Source organism: Arvicola amphibius, chromosome 1 (genome assembly GCF_903992535.2).
Source record: "Arvicola amphibius chromosome 1, mArvAmp1.2, whole genome shotgun sequence".
In the NCBI taxonomy this organism is placed as follows: domain Eukaryota; kingdom Metazoa; phylum Chordata; class Mammalia; order Rodentia; family Cricetidae; genus Arvicola; species Arvicola amphibius.
This window is the reverse complement of record NC_052047.1, coordinates 3,259,309-3,281,402: the sequence shown is the minus strand read 5'-3', so window position 1 is coordinate 3,281,402 and position 22,094 is coordinate 3,259,309. Positions and strand designations below refer to the sequence as shown.

The 22,094-nt window shown below is 45.7% G+C and overlaps 1 protein-coding gene across 1 annotated transcript in view; it reads left to right on the top strand.

Annotated features, from left to right (window-relative positions):
• The window catches only part of Lrrc8c (leucine rich repeat containing 8 VRAC subunit C), an 84,636-nt gene that overhangs the window by 52,654 nt on the left and 9,888 nt on the right, over positions 1 to 22,094 (top strand). The gene's annotated exons all lie outside the window — the stretch shown is intronic.

Sequence of the window (22,094 nt, the reverse complement as noted above, 5' to 3'; positions counted from 1 at the left end):
GACTGATTCACAGGGCCACTTCCATTGTCACGTACTACAGCCTTTTGCTTTTCTTTGCCTCTTATGCTTGAGCCTGTGTTTTTTTTCTGGGAGAATTAATATTTTTGGGAGAGACCAAGATGCCCCTGGTGTTTAGTTCTGAGTTAAAGCATAACTCAGTCACAAATGCATTCTGTATAGAAGCCGTGTATCCATCAACACAGATATATCTTCATGCCTGTTACTGTGTCGGGCCCCACACTCGCAGGGCCTAGATACTGTATGTAGTCGATTTCTGAGGGGAGCTAAGCTGACGGGCCAGCAGAAGAGATGGTTAGTGATGCTGGTGCCACAGATAGGAAGGAGGTACAGAGGAAGATGCTCAACTTAGTCTAGAAATGAGAAAAAGGGAATTGTTGCAATAAAAATTGAAGAATTGACTAGCTAGAGGGTGGGAGCTGGAGGGGTAGGGGAAGGGCAGGGAGAAGGTGCCAGGATGGGGAGGAAGTGAAATAAGGAACACAGCATTGGTGGGAAACCCTCAGAAGGACTGCTGCAGATTGGGTGTCTTTAGGATGGCGTCAGTGTGCTGCCTGGAAGTGGAATCATCCAAAGGGAAGGTGGGAGGGAAAGGATGCCCTGAACAGCACTGGAGGGTTCTTGGGGGAGGGATGGGATCTGTAAGGCCCAGTGGAAAACAGGAGAGTTCCAGGCTCAGAAGTGTGGGTAACAACAGCAGACAGCTCCCATCCAACTCACCGATTAAGGAGAGAAAAGTAACATCAGACCCTTAGCAGCCTTAGTTCAGTGGCTGGACAAGTGGATGGATGTTAGAGGCTGTGGGTGGGCAGGACCTTGAGGAAGCACGGGCTGGAAGAGTTAGGAAGAAAGAAAAATCTCCAGAAATAATACAGTGTAGAAATAAAGGCCTTTAAAGATTTGGTATTGTTAATCGTTAAAGTGCGTCCTAACATTGCCTGTGTTCCTGGTGTCTTTCTGGACATGTCATCCTGTGGCAAGTCATTCCTTCCTCGTGCCAGCTCTCAGATGGGAGCTGTCACTGTCCCAAGTACACGGAGGTTAGAGGGAACTTCCCTGTGGGCGGCAGAGCCCTTCTTTAACCCAAGTGATTTGGATCCAGAGTCCTTGTTCTTAGTCCCTAATATCATGCTCATTGGCTTTTATATGAACAATAAAAACATTTTGCTAGCTAGCCTGGGAGTAAACACTCATAATCCTAGCACTTAGAAATTGGAACCAGGAGGAGTGGAATCAAGGGCATCCTTAGCAATGTAATGAGTTCCAGGCTAGCCTGAGCTATGGGAAACCACGTCTCAAAACAAAACAAACACACTTTCCTCCCTCCACCCACTCAGAATAGAATACCAAGGAGAAACCAAAGTCTAAAACAGAGGGAAAATGTAGATTAATTCATAAATAAAATAACTGTTGAAGAAGACACGACTGTGTGCCAGGCTCTGCTCTACTAAGAATTGACAGTGGAGGAAGGAAGAGGGAGACAGAAACCTCTGGCTGGCGAGGTGACTCAGCAGGGAAGGGCACTTGCTGCCGCTTGCTGCCAGGCCTGACCAGCGAGTGGAGCTGGATCCTAAGAAGCAATGATAGACGAGTCCTGACTTCAGACAGCTGTGCCCTCCCTGCAGCACATGCGAGAGCACATGCACTGAATCGTCAGAATGCGCCTCGAGCTGAGGGAAAGGAAAGAAGAAAACAAGCACAGGCAATGAGTCGGCTATCAACCGAGAGGCGATAGATACGGGCACGACCTCCAGTGTGTTCTGAAAGGTCCCACCACGCTTGGTGTTTCCCGTTTGTTCTCACATTATCTGGATCTTAGCAACGGCAGCACATCTTTCTTTTTTCTTTCCCTGTTAAACTGAGACTTCTCTTGGGGCTTTCAAGTTATCTATCGCTTCTGGTACTCAAAGGTCATTTTGAGTTTTATTTTATTAAATAAAATTTATTCATTATATTTTATGAAAAATACAGGTTACGGGACTGCAAGTGGCGAGATGCCCCACAGTCACCCTGAAAACCAAGGCCATTACTAAGCGATTAATACCACACTGCTCAGTGCGACGTGCAATTTAAAATGCATGAATCACTTACTTCTGAAATTTCCGTTTAATATTTTAGGACCATAATCGACAGTGGGTAGCCAAAACCACAAAATTGCAATTTATGGATAAAATGCAATTGTTAGAAAAAATTAGAATGCAGGAAGGGCAACAGAAAACTCCAGCACTCAGACGGGAGAAAGACCCAGGGGAAGTCATCTAGTGTGGGTTTGGGCCAAGGAGTGGAAGATGGGCAGGAACAGGTAGCTGGAAGGAGCACTCCAGGCTAAAAGTTGGAGCAGGGGGATAGAGACATGGGGTGCTAGACCCTTCACTTCCCGAAGTTGTATTCCTTCACTCCTCATCCTTCTGTTCCCCTGGAGACCTGATACAGGTAAAGTTTCCATTCTGTTACTGGGCAGCAGCACTTAGATTCTAAGTGACCGCTGATTGGTCAGCTCGTCTAAGCTGAAAGAGCAACACGTGCCTGTCAGGGAGCCATATTGTTGGACTTCTGACTTGGAGGGAGCATGTGTGTCCAAGGAGAGGTATAGACTGTCCTGTCATATACGCCTGGCAAGAGGGAGAAGGGAGATGCTCAGAGACCAGTGTGGACCACTCCACCAACCAACCGACCATTGGGTAAATTCTCTGTCAAGGACAAAGCTCAGGGCTTGAAGCTGTGGGCACAAACTGCCACTTAGTCCTTTCTGTAAGTGATTCCAGTACTGTGTGAGATGAGGCGAACCTTGGAAGCCCCTGACAGTAACCCAAGCAAGCAAAGGTTTCCCTGGCACAGTGAAGGAAAAGCTGGCACCTAAGAGGTTAGCAGCAGCTTTGTCAACTTCTGAGGGTGGCTTTGCTCAAATGAGATAGGACCCACTTGGACCAACCTTGAGCAGAGGGTTTTCATGAGGTAGTATTATCTATCTGTTTGTCCATCCGTCCATCTATCCATCCATCCATCTTCCTTTCTTTCTTCCTACTTACCTACCTACCTACCTACATATTTATTTGTTTTGGTTCTTTTGAGACAAGGTCTCACTATGTAGCCTTGGCTGTCCTAGAACTCACTCTGTGGAGCAGGCTGCCTTGAACTCACAGAGATATACCTGCCTATTCCTACCAAGTGCTGGGATTAAAGGTGTGTGCTACCACACCTAACATGAGGTGGTATTTTAACAAGACCACTCCAACAGTGGAAAATCAGTGTAAGCCCAGGCAAGGTGATATACAAGCCCAAGGCCAAGAAGTGAGTTTCAGACCAGTCAGAGCTACATAGTGAGAGTGTCTCATAAACCCAAGCATTGGAGGTATTGCTTGCTCTTGTCTAGATAGAAGAAAGAGCAAGCAAGACCGAAGCACTCTCACGTGGGAGCTCGAGGTGCAGTCCAGGTGCAAAGGAAGGGAGCATGCATCATTTGGTTACTTGGAAGCCAGTACAGTAATCCAGATATTAACCTAGTGCCTCAGACCAGACTGGGAGCCGTTGCCCTGGGTGTATTGGGGGAAGCAGGCCAAGCATTTCTGGATGATTGAACGTTAAATGTGAGGGAAAAAAGCTATGGCAATGTCTCTGAGGTTTTCAGACCGGAGCAACTGAAAAGGTTCGGTTTTGAGCATGTTACGTCCGAGTTACATGTTAGGCACCCGGGTTGTGATGTTGAGTGCATAGGTGGGTGCGTGAAGGGTAGTCATGAAGTGATAGAGACAGATGCAGACTCACAGCCAAGCGTTAGGCGGAGATCTGAGATCCTGCAGAGGGGGAGGAGAGAGGAGTGTAGGGATACTCATCTCCAGGAGTGAGGACATGATGGGTCTAGGTAGAAGGGTCCCCCTTGATTGAATGGTCAAGAAACCCTTTGACTGGGAGCATTAGCTACCAGAAGGGAACAGCGATGTCTTTTATTTGGAAGGGACACGAAAAGATGGGCCTTTGTGGGTTGGTTTCTCTGTGGTATAAAAGGAAACACATCTGGGGAGACTTTGTGGCTTGGCTGCGGATAACAGGAAATGGTACCAAGGGAAGTAGTGCCATGCCGACCTCAAAGAATGGGACAAAGATTAGCAATGGCCACTTTGGGAAGTAAAGGAAGGTGCCTGGGTCAACAGGAAGACTGCGCATCTATTTCTGACTGTGCAGAGTTCCGACACAGGGTAGGAGCTTCCTAACAAACCCACATTCCAGGGTTTCCAGGGCTGGAGAGAGAGCAGAAAAGAGAACTCAGAAATCAGGGAGAAGTAGCCCTTCTCTGGAAACGAAATCAGGAGAGAATATGTCCACCAAAATATCTATAGTGCAACTGGGGATCGGCTCGTTTAGCAGAATGCTTGTCTAGCATGCTTAAAGCCCTGGGTTCCACCTCCAGCACCACATAGACCAGGCTTGGGGCTTCCGATCCCAGCACTTGGAAGGTGGAGGCAGGGAGATCAAATTCAAGGTCATCCTCTGCTATGTAACAAGTACAGGCCCAGCCTGGGCTACATGAGAACATCTCTCAATAAAAATAAAAGTAGTGTCTCCAATGGGCATCACTCAGGAGAGGTGTCTAAAAAGTGTCAGAGGTTTGGGGGAGGGGCTGGTCAAGCATACTTTAAGCCTCCTCTTTTGTTATAACATGACAGTGTCTGTCTGCAGTAGATCCCCATCCTGTCTATTGTGCAGAAGCTGTAGGAGTACCCAGGACCACCCACCCCTGCTTTTATGACTCCCAGAAGATAGGTTAACAAGCCTGGACCTTCTGCACATGTTGTTTAATCTTTACAGCCCTTGAGAAGGAATCTGATGCCGGTGGACTAGATACAGTGTAGTCTGAGATGCCACTGTTCCGAGAAGGGAGCACATTGCATCACGTTACCAAGTCTACAGAGTTCGGAACTCATTCCAACACAGCCCAACCCAAACCCCGGTGTCAGCAGTCTGAAGATCCTGAGAATACATAAAGCCATCCTTTGCCGTGTGTGCATCTCAATGACTAGTGAGAATATTTAGCGTGGTGCCGGCATCTCAGTCACAGGAAGTTAAGAACTTGAAGAGAAGACGATCTAGTGAATTCTCAAATATGAAAATGGGAAGAAAAGCCAGCGTAAGCAGGAAGCAGCCTGGTCATTTCACAGACCCTCCTGGGATCCACAGTGACAGAGGCTCGGGTGCCATCCTGAGGGCGGAGTCAAGACTAGTCAGCGTCCTGTTTGTGGTTTGCAGTAGAAGAATCCCTTTAGCCAGAATGCTAGCAGCACTGCCACTGAGTAGCCTGTAAGCGACCCACACTCGTATTCATATGGACTTCCTTTAGTGTGAGCCTGTAGCAAGAGAAATCCTGTTTCTTAGATAAGAATTTGGAAGGATAAAAGCTGGGATGGCTTGTCCAGCTGAGAAGCGGGTATAGGCAGAAGCTAACCAGCTCTCAGGACCCCCTCTCTAGCCCAGTGGTCCTCCTAATTCACAACCTCTTAATACAGTTCCTCATGTTGTGGTGACCCCAACCATAAAATGATTTAGCTGCTACTTCGTGATTGTAATTTTGCTACTGTTGATATGCAGGGCATGCTGTCCCTAAGGGGTTGAGAACCCCTGCTCTAGCTTATACGTATACCCTGTGGAATATTTTGCCCTACACACACTGCTGTAGAATATTGGGGGAGGGGTGTACATATGTCCAAACTTCACTGTATAAAACTATATTTAAAACAAAAAGCGGAAAGTGATAATGGGGGGATGTGAGGCCAGTGCGGGGATTTGAAGTTATAGAGTGTCTGTCTTACGGATTCAATTTTTTTTAAAGACTGTTCACTGTTACCTGCTATAAGATAATAGCTTCTGCATTAAAGAAACACGGGGGGGGGGGACTGCAATAAATTATTAAAGAAGGATTTTAAAGCGCCCGGGAGCTGCTCAGCCATGGACACGCTGTTCCTGGGAAAGTGTTCTCCATATGCTCCTATTCAGGCTGTGCAGTGGGAATCCTCTGAACCTGGCTTAGTAACTGACAGATCCTAAAACACAAAGGGCCTCTGTGCAGCTCGCATTCCTTTCCCGTTTCCACAGCGATAATAAACCGGCTAAAGGGTGCTTAGTGCCTCACTGCTCCCCGTGAAAAAGGAAGATGCAGTCCTCTCTGGCCTTCCTTACAAAGTAGATTAATTCCTAGGTTAGAACACACAGCAGGGCGAAGTCCACAGAGGTTGGGCCGTTGACTGACGGTGGAATAATTACCCTGCAGCCCAAGCCTCTTGAAAACTGCTCCTCTCGGACCAGTCATGCTTGCTTGTGTTTGCCCCTAAAATATACTGTTCACATAGTATAGCACTGGGGGAGTGACGTCATCCATGAAAGGGCTGTTGGTTAGGCTCGTTCCTGCCCTGAAACACAAAACTTAGAATCAACTCTTGTCTTATTTGTCTGACAAATATTTACTCATTTCTAAGCAAGTAGCTATTTCAAAACTACAGTGGCAGAAAAACATGTGGAAATAGCATTCCTTACGTGACACCAGTCCGCAGAAAAAATAGGAATCAATTCTTCATAAGCCAAGAGAGTCTAGGAGTGTGCGTATCCTATTCCCGTACGGTTATTCACCCTCAAGGACCCACAGGATAAACACCCAGCCTTGTGCTATCAACAGCACTATTCAGACACTCGGCACGCTCGGTAAAGCAGACCAAATCCTGAAAGGTCAGTTCACTGCTTCCTGGAAAAACAGATTATTTTAGATTTCAGTGACTCCGGGTTAATCTTATAAACCAAATGTACGGCAGCCGATGGCACAAATATAGAGTGCGCAGTTAGGGACCAGAACCGGGAATTGGGGGACGCAAGTCCCGGGAAACCCCAGGGACCTGCCCTGTGATTGTTACACAAGAATGGTATTTCCTGCTCTCCAAGTTGGGTGGGGGCCACAGGAGAATTATTTCAGTGACTTGAGACCATTTTCCAAAATATTTCAGTGGGTTTACTCTGAACACTGGGGGTGGGAGGCGGGTTAGTCCGAGCACTGAGGCAAATCAGTCGACAGGTTCATGCTGTCAGCTTGCACAGAGGAGCTTGTGGGGGCCACTTTGGTTTCTGGTTCACATGGAAGTTCATCTCTACTTCTCTATCAAGCTATGGCAAACGACTTTGGGTAAAAATGCTCACAGTCAGCTCCTGGAGAGTCCAGGCAGGAGAAATCATGAACTTCGGAGTGATTTCAGAGAACTTCCTTTGAATGCTATACTCAGAATTTTCCTTTTGCTATAGGTGAAGCTCAAAAGTTCTTACATAGCCTTAGTTTAAGGTGAAGTTTAATATCCTGGAAAATAGCAGAAGCACCAATAATCAGATTTAAAATAAGACTTCAGTTGGGTATAGAGACTCAGGCTGGGCTCACACTTGGGAGCTGAGGCAGGTAGAGTACCATAAACTTGATGCCAGCCTGGGTATAGAGACCTTGTCTGCAAGAGAAAAACAAATCAAAGACCTCATCTAAGATACATATAAATTTCTCTGTACCCACATCTATGTGACCATTCTACTTGGGACTTTGGGGCTGTTAAATAAACACCATTTCAGCTGTGAATGTAGTATTGAAGGTTCTTCCCGTGTGCCATGACAGTGGAGAACTGTGAAAACAACATGATTCCAAAGCCCCTGCTGTGGAAATCTTGCTGCCTTAGGACCCCCATATTCTTGTGGTTTATTCAGTTGTCTTGGTCTAGCTTGGGACTTTGCTTCTCTTCTTCCCACTGTGGCAACTTAAAGTCCAGGGAGTTCCTGGCACCAAGAGTAAAGTATGAGCTGCCTTTCATCTCTCTCTCAAATTTGGCAAAGGGCAGAAATCCAGGTGCTGTTCTTAGACCCTCTGGCACCATGCATTGCCAGTCAGTGAATGATTTCCCTTTCCCTTGACATTGTAGATTGATATTATTTTGTTGCCTGTTTGGGGTGGGGGGTTGGGAGTTGAGATAGGGTATTTCTCTGTGGTACAGCCCTGGTTATCCTGGAACTCTATAGACTAGGCTGGCCTCTAACTCACAGAGATCCGCCTGCCTCTGCCTTCTGAGTGCTGGGATTAAAGATGTGCACCACCACACCCAGCGCCTACTATCTCTTATCTTTTCCCTCAAATCACAAGGTGCTGGCAGAACACCATGCTTTTCTCTACATGAGACCAAAGAGATTTACCATATGTTTAGTCTCTGTTGCTGTTTGTGTGTGTGTAGTGATGAGGCGAGCCATTCTGTAACAAGAGGGGCCTGCTTGATGGGGTTTCTGTCCCGCCCAGTACCCCACAGCCGGCATGCCCCAAAGAAAATCACACAGAGATCTCCATAAGTCATAAAACTGATTGGTCCATCATGTGTGTGAGTCCTTAAAACCGCTATTTAAAGATCTGGATCAGCTCTGTCAGTTCAGTCAGCCCAGCACTTAGAAGGCAGAGACGGGAGGACTGGTACAAGCTGGAAGCTAGCCTGGGCTACATAGTGAGTTTCAGGCCAGCCCAGGGGCAGATAATAAAAGGAAGAAGATGGGGTGGAAGCGGGTAGGGGAATGACCTTTAATTTCTCCTCAAGGTGGTGACTGCTTCCTCAGTCCTTCTGACTTCAGATCCACTCTTCCTCTCCCTCCACGTCCTCACTTCCCTCTCCACTCCACCCACCCCAGAACACTGGCAATTCTTGTGTCCCCTCAGGAATCAGAGGCGCTATGGTGATTAGGCTAAAGCTGAGCCACATTTCAATTCCAGCTGGGAAGTTTCTAGCTTGTGTCTGGAGCCTTTCAGTTCATACAATATGTGCTGCTACTGCTTCTCCTTAAGCTAATTTTCCATGCATTTCATAATTCCCATCCTCTGGGAATATCTAGCATTCATATGTGATATGGTATTTGGCGTTGCATGGTATCAGATGGACTAAGAATAACATGCGGGTTCCTGATCTTTGTCAAGCCCTGGAGAGTTGGGTAAAGGCAATCCATATATCATCCTTGGGGGCAGGAACTCACTGCATATAATAGGTGCATGAGTCAGGCGTGGCTTTGCATGTCATTAATCCCAGCATTGCAAAGACAGACAAAGGGATGGGGATTTTATGAGCAGCCTTGGTTAGAGAGACACGACCTGGACATGAGACCCTGTCTCAGCAAAAGGATAGATGAATGTGTTGATTAATTAATTGTTAATTGAGTAATTAATGCTATCAGCTAGAGAGATACATACCAAGTAAAAAGCTTATAAGGGAAAAAAAGTGCCATTGAAAAACAAAGGAGAAACCGAATATCTGGGAAACCAGCCAGCTGTCAATAGACAAGACCTTCGCAGGAAACATTTAGGTGTCCAGTGAAAACATCATGAGATGTATTTGAATAAATAGATGATACACATTTCAGATCACACAGAAGAGAAGCTATAAACACATCCAGTCCCCAGAATTATTTATAGATCCACAGCAATACTAATAAAATTCTAGTTAGATTTTTCATGAGAGACTTCATACATTTCCCCCAAATGAAGAATTGTTTTTCATCCTGATAATGGGAAAGAACGATTTGGAGAATGAAAAGACAGAAGGGAGAGCAGCATGAGGGAAGATGGGGACCACATAGAGTGATGTTGTATCTCCATCCATTCGAGAGCATGCACAGTCGGTCCCCTTCCCTGCGTGTCTCCATACATGACAGCCATGTACAAATGCATGTGTGTGTGCACATGTATGCAGGCACACACTCAATCCTCCCCTCCCTATAAAGGATTCTCCTGTTCCCCTTCTAGACTGCATCAGACATTCTTTCCAAATCTCATCCCTCTTTTCAAATGTGGACTTGGAAATGACCTCGTAATCATTTTTGATTATACTTCACGAATAGATAAGTCATTAGCACTAAGTTTCATAAGGGGAAAATTACCCACTCTAAGGATACATCATTCCTTACTGTAGAATTCAGTTGTAAGAATTTATATCCAGGGTCTGGAGAGTTGGTTCAGCAGTTAAGAGTACTGGCTGCTTTTGCAGAGGACCCGGGTTTAATTCCCAGCACCCACATGGCAGCTCATACCTCTCTGTTGTGGGGGATCCGATACTCTCATGCAGGCAAAGTGCCAGTGCATTTTTAAAGTATGCGACGCGCCACGTGCCCCCCCCCCCCCCCCCCGTCTGCGCTCTATGCACTAGAACCCAGTTTGCAAACTTCAGGCAAGGGGCTGGAGGTTTGAGGAAACACACGCAGAGACAGACCTACACACAGACCTTCAAACACTGGTACCAAAAGCCCTTCTTTAATAGCACCATAGAGGCTTAAATACCCTGCAGTCAACGGGCAACAGGTGAAAATCCCATCCCATCCTCTGATTCTTTAGGTAAAGCACAGCTTTTAGTCACTTCAATTAGAAGGCTCTAGACAGGGAAGAGCAGCTGAAGGCCAGGACTTAATTGGTCCCAACATACATCCAGTGTATAAGATTATGAACTTAATAAGACCAGGCACCATCTGTAGGGGTCATCCCTATACCCTCAAAATGGAAGCCAGCAGCAAACACATGTAACTGCTTAACAAAGTGGATTTAGGAAATGAGCAGAGAGTTACAGATGGCACCTGTTAGCCGGCTACTGACAGCGAGCCTGTGATGGCATCAGGAAAGTGTCCAGGAATGTTGGGTTGCATACATGCCCTCAAGAGCTCTGTTTCCTCCACAGACCCTATTTAAGTTTCCAGCACCTCCAGTAGCCTATTATCCATTACTGGACTAGTATATTGATGAGGTCGGAGCCCTAATGATCCAGCTCCTTCCACAGACCCTGCCTCTGAACACTGCTGCCCTGGGGAGCTGTAGTGGGCATCACAGCAGACTTCCGTAAGGAAAGTATCAGTGGCTTAAGCCTCCTCTGCATTTCCTAGAACGGAGATTTAGTCAAGACTCTTCTGGAGTGTTATGTTAGGTCATGAGTTTCTGTTACTGGAGATCCCCTTCAGGAGGGTGGGGGAGGGGCACAGGAGAAAGCACTTCAAGAAGAATCTGTGCGTCCTGAGGATTCAGTAGTGATAAAAATGTCTGCACCCAGGCTGGGGAGGTGGCTCGGTGGGTAGAACACTTGTGTGCATGTGTGAGGACCAGAGTCTGAGTCCTAGAACCCAACTAAAGCCTGGCACACTCACTCAGACGCTTCAATAGTGAGACAGGAGGTGGAGACGTGCGAGGCTCCAGGAGCTCAGGGGCTGCCCAGCCTGACATTAGCCCCTGCAAGGGAGGAGGGAGCCTGTTGCAATGTGGGATGTGAGGGCTGGAACCTTGAGGTTGCCCTCTGATCTGCACATGAGTACCATGGCGACCGCATGCAAACACAGACACGGGGGGGGGGGGGGGAGAGAGAGAGAGAGAGAGAGAGAGAGAGAGATTTAAAAATCCAGCTCCTTGCATGTAAAACAGCAAGTATATCTGAAATATAACTGAGACTTAAGTCCTATGAAAGAGTGAAGCCATAGACTGGTCAAACAGAGTAGAACAAGGGAACAGAACAAGGGCTGTGGGCATCCACAACGGAGCGATCCACACGGAGAACCAAAGAGACAGGAGACTGTAGCAGGGACTGCAAGCGTGGGGCAGAGTGGTCCCTTTCGCGGTGGACCCACAGAGGGGTCACTTCAGTGAGACCGGGGCAAGCGCTGAGTCACATTGAGTATCCGTCACCTAGTCTCCCCAAATGCTCGGCTTCCCAGGAATGCCAAGTGTCTTGGATTTCAGCTTACAGCTGTACATCTGACTCCTCGGAGTTAAGAACAGGTGAGGCCCTCACTGTCTTGGGAGCGGGGACCACAAGGGTTACCCAAAGCAATTGTCATTAACTCCCTATTAACACTTGGCCAGCTACAGTACAGGACAGACGATGCATTGCTTCTAGAGAAGCTGTGCAGCCTGTAGGCTAGACTCATGCCTGATTCTTTGGTTCCCTCCTGGTGCCTTCAGCCCCAGCTTCTGAAACCGTGGGTTATAACCTCTATGGGATCATACACTGAATGAAGGAGAGTCACAACATTTTGGCAACAGTAAAGGTTTTGTTAAAGATTTTGTTGAGAATTTCATGTATGTGTCTAATGACTCCCCTGTCCTCCTGCTGCGCCCCTCCTAACTTCGTGTTTCTTTTATAAATTCACCGCGTCCACTTGGTGCTGCCAATATGTGCATGGGTGGAGGCCATCTGCTTGAGCATGGGTAGCCTATCAGGGCCACACCCTGAAGACACTGACTGCCCCTCCCCCGGTGGGCATTAGTTAGCAGTCCCTCGGATAGAAGTGGGATGTGGCGAGCCTTTTCCCAGCCCATGCGAGGGTTTTGTGGGGTGGATTTTGTATGGGTCTTGTGTAACACAGTCTCACCATCTGTGAGTTCGTGGGTGTAACAGCCATGTCATGTCTGGAAAACACAATCATCTCCTTCTTCTGGCTCTTACATCTCCCTGACCTCTCTTCCACTATGATCCCTGAGCTTCTCAGAGAGGAGTGTCACCGTCAATTAGGGCTGAGCACTGTCCGGTCCTTTATTCTCTGTATATTGACCAATTGTGAGTCTCTGTATTAATCACCGTCTACTACAAGAAGCTTCTGTGGCAGTGGGAAAGAGATGTACTAACCTGTGGGTATAAATGTAAGTGCATAGTGGTCATTTTAACACTGTTCATTTCACAGAGTAATCCTGGTAGATTCTCCGCTGGGTCTCTGATCATCTCAGTCCTGGGTTCTTAGCCCCCATGGAAAGCACCCAGTTCTGTCATAGGACGAGAGCCAGTCAGAGAGCAGTTGGTTGATCCCATAACATCCATACCACTATTGCCCCAGGGAGGCATCTCTTGCCAAGCCAGTCATTATTATAGCTTGCAGGTTAGGAGCTGGGTATCCCTGCTGATGACTTTTCTCCCCAGGTAGTGTACATCGATCTTCCTGCTCTGCCAAAGCTCATCAGTAAAGATGGAGCTGCCAGGCTGGTGCCGTGTTGGTGTGTTCCACGTGCTGTGACTTACGTGTGTGTCATTTTCAGTGGAATATGTTTCACAACTAGACATTTGTTTCAGTTTAGTCAGCTGCAGTTATTTAAATAAAAATTTAAACTGTCAGGGTACTATCAGGCTTTTATCTGGTTTGTCTATTCCTTTTTTATATAACATTTGCTTTGTTTAAAATTTCACACATAAGATTTTTATTTTTAGTTTGTTATTTTCCAAGAGATTTTTTTCGAGATTATAATTACATTTCTCCCTTCCCTTTCTTCCCTTCAGACATTCCCATATACCCCTCCCATTCTCCTTTAAATCCAAGGCCTTTTGAATTTAATAACAATACATATTATTGCATATTTATATGTATATACATATATATCCTGTTCAGTCCCTGTAAGTACTGTGTTTGTGTAATTTCTCCCCACCCACCAGCTCCTCCTGTGTTCCCTCTCACCTCTCAAATTCATGATGTGCTTCTTTATTATTGTGTGTGTGTGATGGAGGAGAGTTATCTGTCTATGTTTCTTTCATTGGTTAATTAATAAAGAAAACTGCCTTGGCCCTTTAAGAACAGAAAATTAGGTAGGTGGAGTAGACAGAACAGAATTGTGGGAACAAGGAAGTAGAGTTAGGGAGAGACGCTTCAGGCAGTCGCCATTGGAGTCTCCATGTTGCTCCTCTCCGAGATGGACGCAGGTTAAGATCTCTCCTGGTAAGCCACAACTCGTGGTGCTACCCAAATTACTAAATATGGGTTAAAGGAAGATGTGAGAATTAACTAATAAGAGGCTGAAACTATGGGCCAGGCAGTGTTTTAAAAGAATACAGTTTCCGTGTAATTATTTCGGATAAAGTTAGCCGGTTGCTGGGAACTGGGCGGCGGGACGCAGCCCCGCCGCTTCACACTACAGATTGGTGGCGCTCCAACGTGGTGACTAAATCCACTTTAAAACCTTGCCCGCTTGGGATCGGAAAGAAAGTTCTCTGAGACCATGCCAATGGCTCACTGCTCCCTTCCTGCACCTGGGCAGATGGCGGAATCAGGCTTAGGCGAGCGGGACAGCATTTGCGGATTCCTGCCGCCATAGAGAGAGAGGTGTTTTCAGACTGCTCTGCGCGTCAGATTCGGCTGTGACTTGGATTAAAAGAGTTTCTGTGCTGCACGCTCAGTATCAAAATTAAACTGCTGAGTGCAGCTCCAATGTGGACTGCTGTGTACCTGTAACTGTGTGCAGCTCAGGGACACCAAATGACTGAGGCAGGAGCAGCTTTGGCTCTGCTCCGCCATGCTGAACTGTACTGAGCTCAGGCAGGATCTATCGTAATTACCATGATAACAGCGCAGTTAAGGTTTAGACTTGGCTGGAAACAGGCAGTACCGTATTACCTATAAGTGGCGCAACTTAAGTTTTTAAGAAGTGCTTAACATTTTAAGAAATGCTCCTGGATAGTAAAAAATTACAGATTCACAATAGGACAGATTCAGACATATAAGACCCCCATATGGGTCACAATGTTGGATGACTGTACGTAGGCTTGAGAGAGAGAAAAAAATAAATATATAGAGAATAAAGTTAATGCCTTAAAAAAGGGGTAAAGTCTTTAAAGAGACAGAATAAAGTAAAGTGATAGAGTGAAAATAAGCCACGTAAAAATGGAAAATTCACAGAGAGTCTGGATTATGTATTTTGTTGTGTTTTCTTTGATTTTTTTGACTGTAAAGGAGCTAAGTACAGAGAGACATTTCATTATATGGGCTGCCAGGCTAGACCAGAATGGACATCTTAACGGTATGACTTCAGGATTTGGATCTAAGAACATGATGCTTTGGAAAAGAGTTTCTTCTTTTGTTTTCACAGAGGATGAGACTCTGTGGATTGCTTCTATCCCAATATGGTATGATAGACCACGCCCTCCTGAAAGGTTGCTGTGAACATCTTCAAAAAATTACTTCACTCAACTGCCAACTGAGAGGAACCTAGCACACAGGTTATACCATGAAAGACCTAAATAACAACGCCCCCACTCAGCAGGAAGCAGTTTGGAGAGAAATAACTGCGCCCACATTCCCAAATATTGTTTATAAATGTTCTTTTACATTTAAAGGGGGATATGATATAGATATGAATAATTTGCATTGGTATGGATTTTAAGGTCAATTTGTTATATGTATATGTATTTCTGATTTTGATTAAGCTATTGTGATTGTAGTTCATTTTAAAGAATGTAATGTATAATTAGGAAATATAGGTTGTTAATGGATAATCATCGATTAATAGTCAAGCTTGTAGTCATGTTAGTCATTTTCTAGATGTGCATAGATATATTTCAGATAGGCATTCTTCATATCTTTCAAAGACTGCAGAATATGGCATTTAATGTTTTAATAACTTAGGGTTTTTCATGACAATGAGACACGTCTGCTCCTGGCAGCACCAATCTACTTCGAGAGGAAGATGGACATCGAAGAGGCTACTTATGGAGTTTGTTAGCCATTTGGGCAAGAAAATGCTCTTGCCTGGACTGTTGCATAAACTGGACACAAGGAACCCACAGAAAGAGGACTGCTGAACTTGCCTAAAGGTGAGATGGTCTTTCGGGGTTCCTGATTCATGAAAGAGTCTGCGAGACGTTCTGCAGGACACAGCAGAAAGTGACTGAACTGTCTTTGGAATTTCCTGCTTCATGAAAAAGTCTGCTGGACACTATGGGCCTGAAGGCTGAAGATGGATGCCTCAACGGTACAGAGGAACTTTGGGTGACTGTCCAGGCAGCGAGTTGTCTCTGTCATTTCTAGAGTTTTATAAGTTACTTATTTTTTATTTACTTAGGTAGCATTATATCCTTCTGGAGTCTTTGATGGAGTTGAAGAATAAATAGATAGTTATAGCTTTCCTTAGTTATGATAAAAGATAAAATAGATTTAAATATTGTAACTGTAATACTTGCTTGATAACTGTTTTGTTATATGTAATTTTGCTATGTTAAAGTTGAAGCCTTTCTTTTTTGTTTAAACAGAAAAAGGGGAAATGATGGAGGAGAGTTATCTGTCTATGTTTCTTTCATTGGTTAATTAATAAAGAAAACTGCCTTGGCCCTTTAAGAACAGAAAATTAGGTAGGTGGAGTAGACAGAACAGAATTGTGGGAACAAGGAAGTAGAGTTAGGGAGAGACGCTTCAGGCAGTCGCCATTGGAGTCTCCATGTTGCTCCTCTCCGAGATGGACGCAGGTTAAGATCTCTCCTGGTAAGCCACAACTCGTGGTGCTACCCAAATTACTAAATATGGGTTAAAGGAAGATGTGAGAATTAACTAATAAGAGGCTGAAACTATGGGCCAGGCAGTGTTTTAAAAGAATACAGTTTCCGTGTAATTATTTCGGATAAAGTTAGCCGGTTGCTGGGAACTGGGCGGCGGGACGCAGCCCCGCCGCTTCACACTACATGTGTGCACACGCACAGACACACACAGCTACAACCCGCTGAGTCTATTTAGTGTTGCTCGTATGTATATGTTCTCTAATTGGCGGATCTAGCTCTGAATGGGAGTATATAACCTGCTGTAACCATAGCAACCGGGAAAGTAAAACAGGACCATGGCAGGGAAGTCTACAGATCTAATTTTACCATTACCCAGATGTTACATGTCATATCTCCAGGTAGACATTATCTGCTGTGCTCGGGTTCTGTAGTGTCATTATGTGACCTATTCCCTTGGGTTGGATTTTAATGAGCTGACCTGAGCCTTAAAACCTTCATCTTTGTTCAAGGGAAAACATCTTTTTTATTCTAAAAGCAATTTTTAAAGAATATTATATTCTGGTGTGTGTGTGTGTGTGTGATGTGTGCATGTCCACAAGGAGGTCGGAGAGGGAATCAGGTTCTCTGGAGCTGTGGTTGCAGGTGGTTGTGAGCTATACAATATGATGCCTCATGCACACATTCACAGCCTCGTGCACAGCCTCCTGCACACCCCACAGCCTCCTGCACACACCCACAGCCTCTGCACACACCCACAGCCTCCCACTTATCAGTGCCATAGAGTGGTGCACTGGTTACAAGTTGTGGACCTACACCGATAGGCTCAGGAGTTTGTGTTACTGGGGATGGGAAGCAAGATGTCCATGAAGGATTGTACAAAAACCTGGATCTTTCTCAGTGTGAAGAAGGTACCAATCCTACATACTGTATTTGTGTGAACCTTGTCAGTGGTAAAAGATAACAACCATACAGATTGTCTTTGTATAAACTTAGTGGTAGAAGATAACAATCAAGTATTAATAGTCACACGACATGATGCTGAACCAAACTGAGGTCCTCAGGAAGATCAGCGAGCACTCTCTCCAGTCCCCCGCCAGCTCCCTCTCCAATCTCTATCCTAAGCCAGTTTTTAAGTGAACATAGAGGCCTTGCTTTTGTTCACCCATTTTTGACTGTACTTCGTCACTCAAGGGTTTACAGTGTTTCATGTAAAGGTCGGCGTGCTTCACTAACGGCGGCGGCAGGGTCCTCATGACGCTGGCTCTGGCTCAGTCTTATCCCTGAGGGCTGTGGTCTTGCACTGTTACATTTCTTTTTACAGAGTATCCTTGTCAGCACCGGAAGGGAATTTGAAAGATGTGCAGTGGAAGTCCAAGGGAGATAGTTTATCCTTGGCACGTGGATGCTCTCCCTTGAGACCGTCTGGGGCGAGAGGAGCCCTGTTCTGTGAAACTTGCACTCCTGAAAGTGCAGATAAATCAGCGCACATTTACAGAACGTTGACTGGGTTCCCAGGACTGTGTGAAGAACTGTGGGGAGTGCATAATATTTAAGACTCCATCTCTGCCCCAGAGGGTTGTATGGAGTCGTTACAGAGGCCAAGCAGCACGTAAGTTGTTCACTGTGTCAGTTTACCCTGTAGCTGCAGGCACCGTGCTCGGTGATGACTACCCCAAACTCGGATTGAGTCCTAAAGATATTCAGCCTGTCTCAAAGTAGAAATTCATGTGTGTACTCCTTAAAACGCTATAATTTCTACAGTGAATATCTATAAATAAATCTGAAGTTTATTTATAGGAGTACACACATTTATAAATAAATTTCAGATTTATTTGTACAACAGAGAAAGGAGACTAATTCTACCTTGAAAAATCAAAGCCCTTAATGTTTTACACACGATTAGAAGAATATAGGAATAAATTATGTTTCTGAAATAAAGTGTTACAAGGTGGGATTTGTAAGACTAGAATAAAGTTTTCATAAATGTTCAGACAGAGGATTCTAGCAAATAACGACTTTGAGCGGGGAGATAGGTGGAGGATAGATGGATGAATGGGTGGGTGGATGGATGGGTGGGTGGGTGGGTGGAGATAGACACATGAGGTAGCTCTTCCTGATAGAAAGAATAAAGATGTGAAGACTTAAGAGTAGAGGCCAGAGGTTGGCCTCAGGTATTTTTCTCAATTCCTTATATTAATTTTTTGAGACAAGTTCTGTGAGTCTCTGACTGTTCTGAAACTCGCTGTTTACACCAGGCTGGCCGCGATCTCCAGAGATCTGCCTGCCTCTGCCTCCTGGTGCTGAGGTTACAGATGTATGCCCCTGTGCCCAACTTCTGTATTGATCTGAACTTAGGTCGCCCGCTGAGCCATCTCCCCAGCTTTGTTCTGAAAAATGATTCACGGTGGAGTAGAAATTGGTAGCATTTTTCCTCTTTAACTTCAAAGTACCTTCATGTCCTTTGGGACATTTCCATGTGATTGAAGTGTGAGCAAGTTGGGTAAGCCACTCAGAGACCGAGAGAGCCCCAGGATCCAAGGTCACATGTCCACCTGCTTATCTCTGCCAGTGGCTGCTTGTACTTCTCCTGCAGGGGTATTGCAGAAGACGTACAGTCATAGAGGGAAAGCCAGGCAAGAAAATCATTCAGGTAACGCCAAGGCTGTGGCCCAGCCCTCTCTAACACTCTCCTGCTGAACTGGGTCAGACCTCACATAAGTCACAAGGACTTTCTCTCCTGTAAATGTCTCAGAAGAGGGGGAGAGGGGCGCCTGCCCTCCTTGGTATTGTGGTCTGTCATGCTCAGAACAGCAAAACTAACAACAACAACAAAAAAAAAAAAAAAAAAAAAAGGCAGGAACCAGGCAGAGCTACGTAAATTAGCAAAGAAATGGAAAGGAGGGTGGATGGGTGGGAGAGAGATCAGAGAAAAGTTGGCATCCCCGTCTGAGCTGTCCCCCCAGGCCACTGTCTCCCTAAGACAGAAGCAATGTTAGAGTCATCCTGTTATGTCAGCTCTGAGAAAGGAAAGGCTGCAGAACATGACTCCTGGCTGAGGGTGTGGCTCAGGGCTAAAGCGCTGACTCCCTTGTTATAGTACACAGCCCTCCCCACACAGGAGGGCTCCAAAGAGAAGCCTTAAGAAGAGCACTCACATAGACTGACTTCAAGGGAAAGTCTCACATTCAGGGTTCAGACCTGAACCTGCTAACCCCTGGCAACCAGAATGTCAAATCGTTCTCCTCAAAGATGAGCATCTCTGAAGCTCTAGCCCTCCCTGGAACAAGAGCAAAGAGGAGACTTAGCTCTGCTCAGACAACTGCCTAACAATTGTAACAGCCCCTGCTTAATGGTGGGCCTCTGTGATGTCACAATGAATGACAGACAGCTAATCTCCTTTAAGAATAATATGGTCTGTTCCTTCCAACAGATTGGACCCTGGCAGTTGGCATTATCACACTCCTTAGGAGCTATAGAATATTGTTATCATACTTCATTTTTAAAAATCTTCTTTAAATAGTTTTCTTATTTATTTGGGTGTTTCTAGTATCCTTTGTGCTCTTGATACATTGTGGGTAAGCCAGAAGATTTATGTTTTTTTTTTCTTTAAACATTCCCAGTTTCTCTGGTTCTATTTCCCCTTACAGACTTAGCAGCAAACTGTAGCTACTGAATAAGATGTCAGTCCGTCCTTGCATGTCGCTTGAGAAGTAGCTTTTCTTGTATTGTTTCAGGGACATAATTGTAGGTAAATATCTCAAATTTACCAAAGACATAAGCCAAGCCAAGTAGTCATATACAGTGTATATTTGTGTAGCTTTTTATATCCACTAAATTTTCCTGTGTGTTTTTAACTTTGAAATAGATGTTTCCTATTGAAATCTTAAGTTTCCATAGATCCAGTAATTTACTGATCTTCTTGGAAAATATCATCAGTCCCTCCAATTCCTATACCCACCCTTAGCTTTCAATCTAATTCCTTGTTTGCTGGGAAGCTGTGTGCTTCAGCAAAAGAGAACAGACAATGTCAGCATAATCAAAATACAGGAAATGAGCCCACCGCAGATGGCTGGGAAGTGCCAGGCCAACCAGGAGTCAGAGGCATTAACAATAAACGGCAGGCATCACCATGACATCACCTCTCTCAGAAACGTACGCATCAGTATCTGTGGTGATGAAGCCGAATATCAAAGCACAGAGAGAGTCTTAATGTCAGTGTGTCAGCCTCCCAGCTCGGGCACTCTCTGAATCTTCAGCAGTCAGCACTTAGCTTTGGCGATGTGGAGAATGTGCATAGGAAATTGTTTTATCTCAGAAGAAGGCAAATAGGAGCCAGACGCTTCCAGATGTTAATGCCATCTAATTATAAGCATGCGTGTATCCATGGCCACTGCTGGGGCCTGTTATCCTCGGGGAAAGGCGGTATTTACTCATCTGATCTTCTCTGTCCGTGACGTCGCTGTGAGAAGCCCTGGTGACTGTCTCTGAGGAACCTGCAGTGTTTAGGTTTCACTTGGTCCGGGTGATAATGACGTGGGAATGAATGCCATCCCAGTGGCACTTCATATTCCTCAAGCCAAGAAATTCCTGTTGATTTATAGCCACAAGATTTGCCTGAAGTCTAGTTTCTTTGAAACATTTAGAATATGTACGACTGTAATCTACCACTGAGAAAGTTCACACATGTGCAATATGTGTGGTTGTTAATATGTGTGATTGTTATCTTCTACCACTAAGTTTACACATATACAATCTGTATCATTGTTATCTTTTACCACTGACAAAGTTCACACAAATACAGTATGTAGGATTGGCACCTTCTTCACACTGAGAAAGATCAGGTTTGTGTACAACCCTTCATGGACATCTTGCTTCCCATCCCCAGTAACACAAACTCCTGAACCTATCAGTGTAGGTCCACAACTTGTAACCAGTGCACCACTCTATGACACTGATAAGTGGGAGGCTGTGGGTGTGTGCAGAGGCTGTGGAGTGTGCAGGAGGCTGTGGATGTGTGCAGGAGGCTGTGGGGTGTGTGCAGGATGCAGCAGGGTGTGTGCAGGATGCTGCGGGTGTGTGCAGGAGGCTGTGGGGTGTGTGCAGGATGCAGCAGGGTGTGTGCAGGATGCTGCGGGTGTGTGCAGGAGGCTGTGGAGTGTGTGCAGGATGCAGCGGGGTGTGTGCAGGATGCTGCGGGTGTGTGCAGGAGGCTGTGGAGTGTGCAGGATGCAGCAGGGTGTGTGCAGGATGCAGCAGGGTGTGTGCAGGAGGCTGCAGGTGTGTGCAGGAGGCTGTGGAGTGTTGCAGGATGCAGCAGGGTGTGTGCAGGATGCTGCAGGTGTGTGCAGGAGGCTGTGGAGTGCAGGATGCTGCGGATGTGTGCAGGATGCAGCGGGGTGTGTGCAGGAGGCTGTGGAGTGTGCAGGATGCTGCGGGTGTGTGCAGGATGCAGCGGGCTGTGTGCAGGATGCTGTGGGTGTGTGCAGGATGCTGCGGGTGTGTGCAGTAGGCTGTGGTTATCTGTGTCTGGTTTTTCTTTCTTTTGTTTTCTACATATAAAACTCCCCTATGCACATATTACTTACTCTCTGACTGTCTTGAAAGTTTTGAGTATCCTCACTAAAAAGATAACCCAGACAACAAACTATTGTTCAATGCTGGGGTGGAAGGTGGGGGTGCTTGGCCTTGTTTCTTCTTACAATTAATAAAGACAAGCTTTTTACTCTGTTTTTGGGTTGCATGTGTGAGCTGCAAAATATCACACTCAGGGTCTCCTGCATGCTGATAAGTAGGAGTTCTGACACTGAGCTG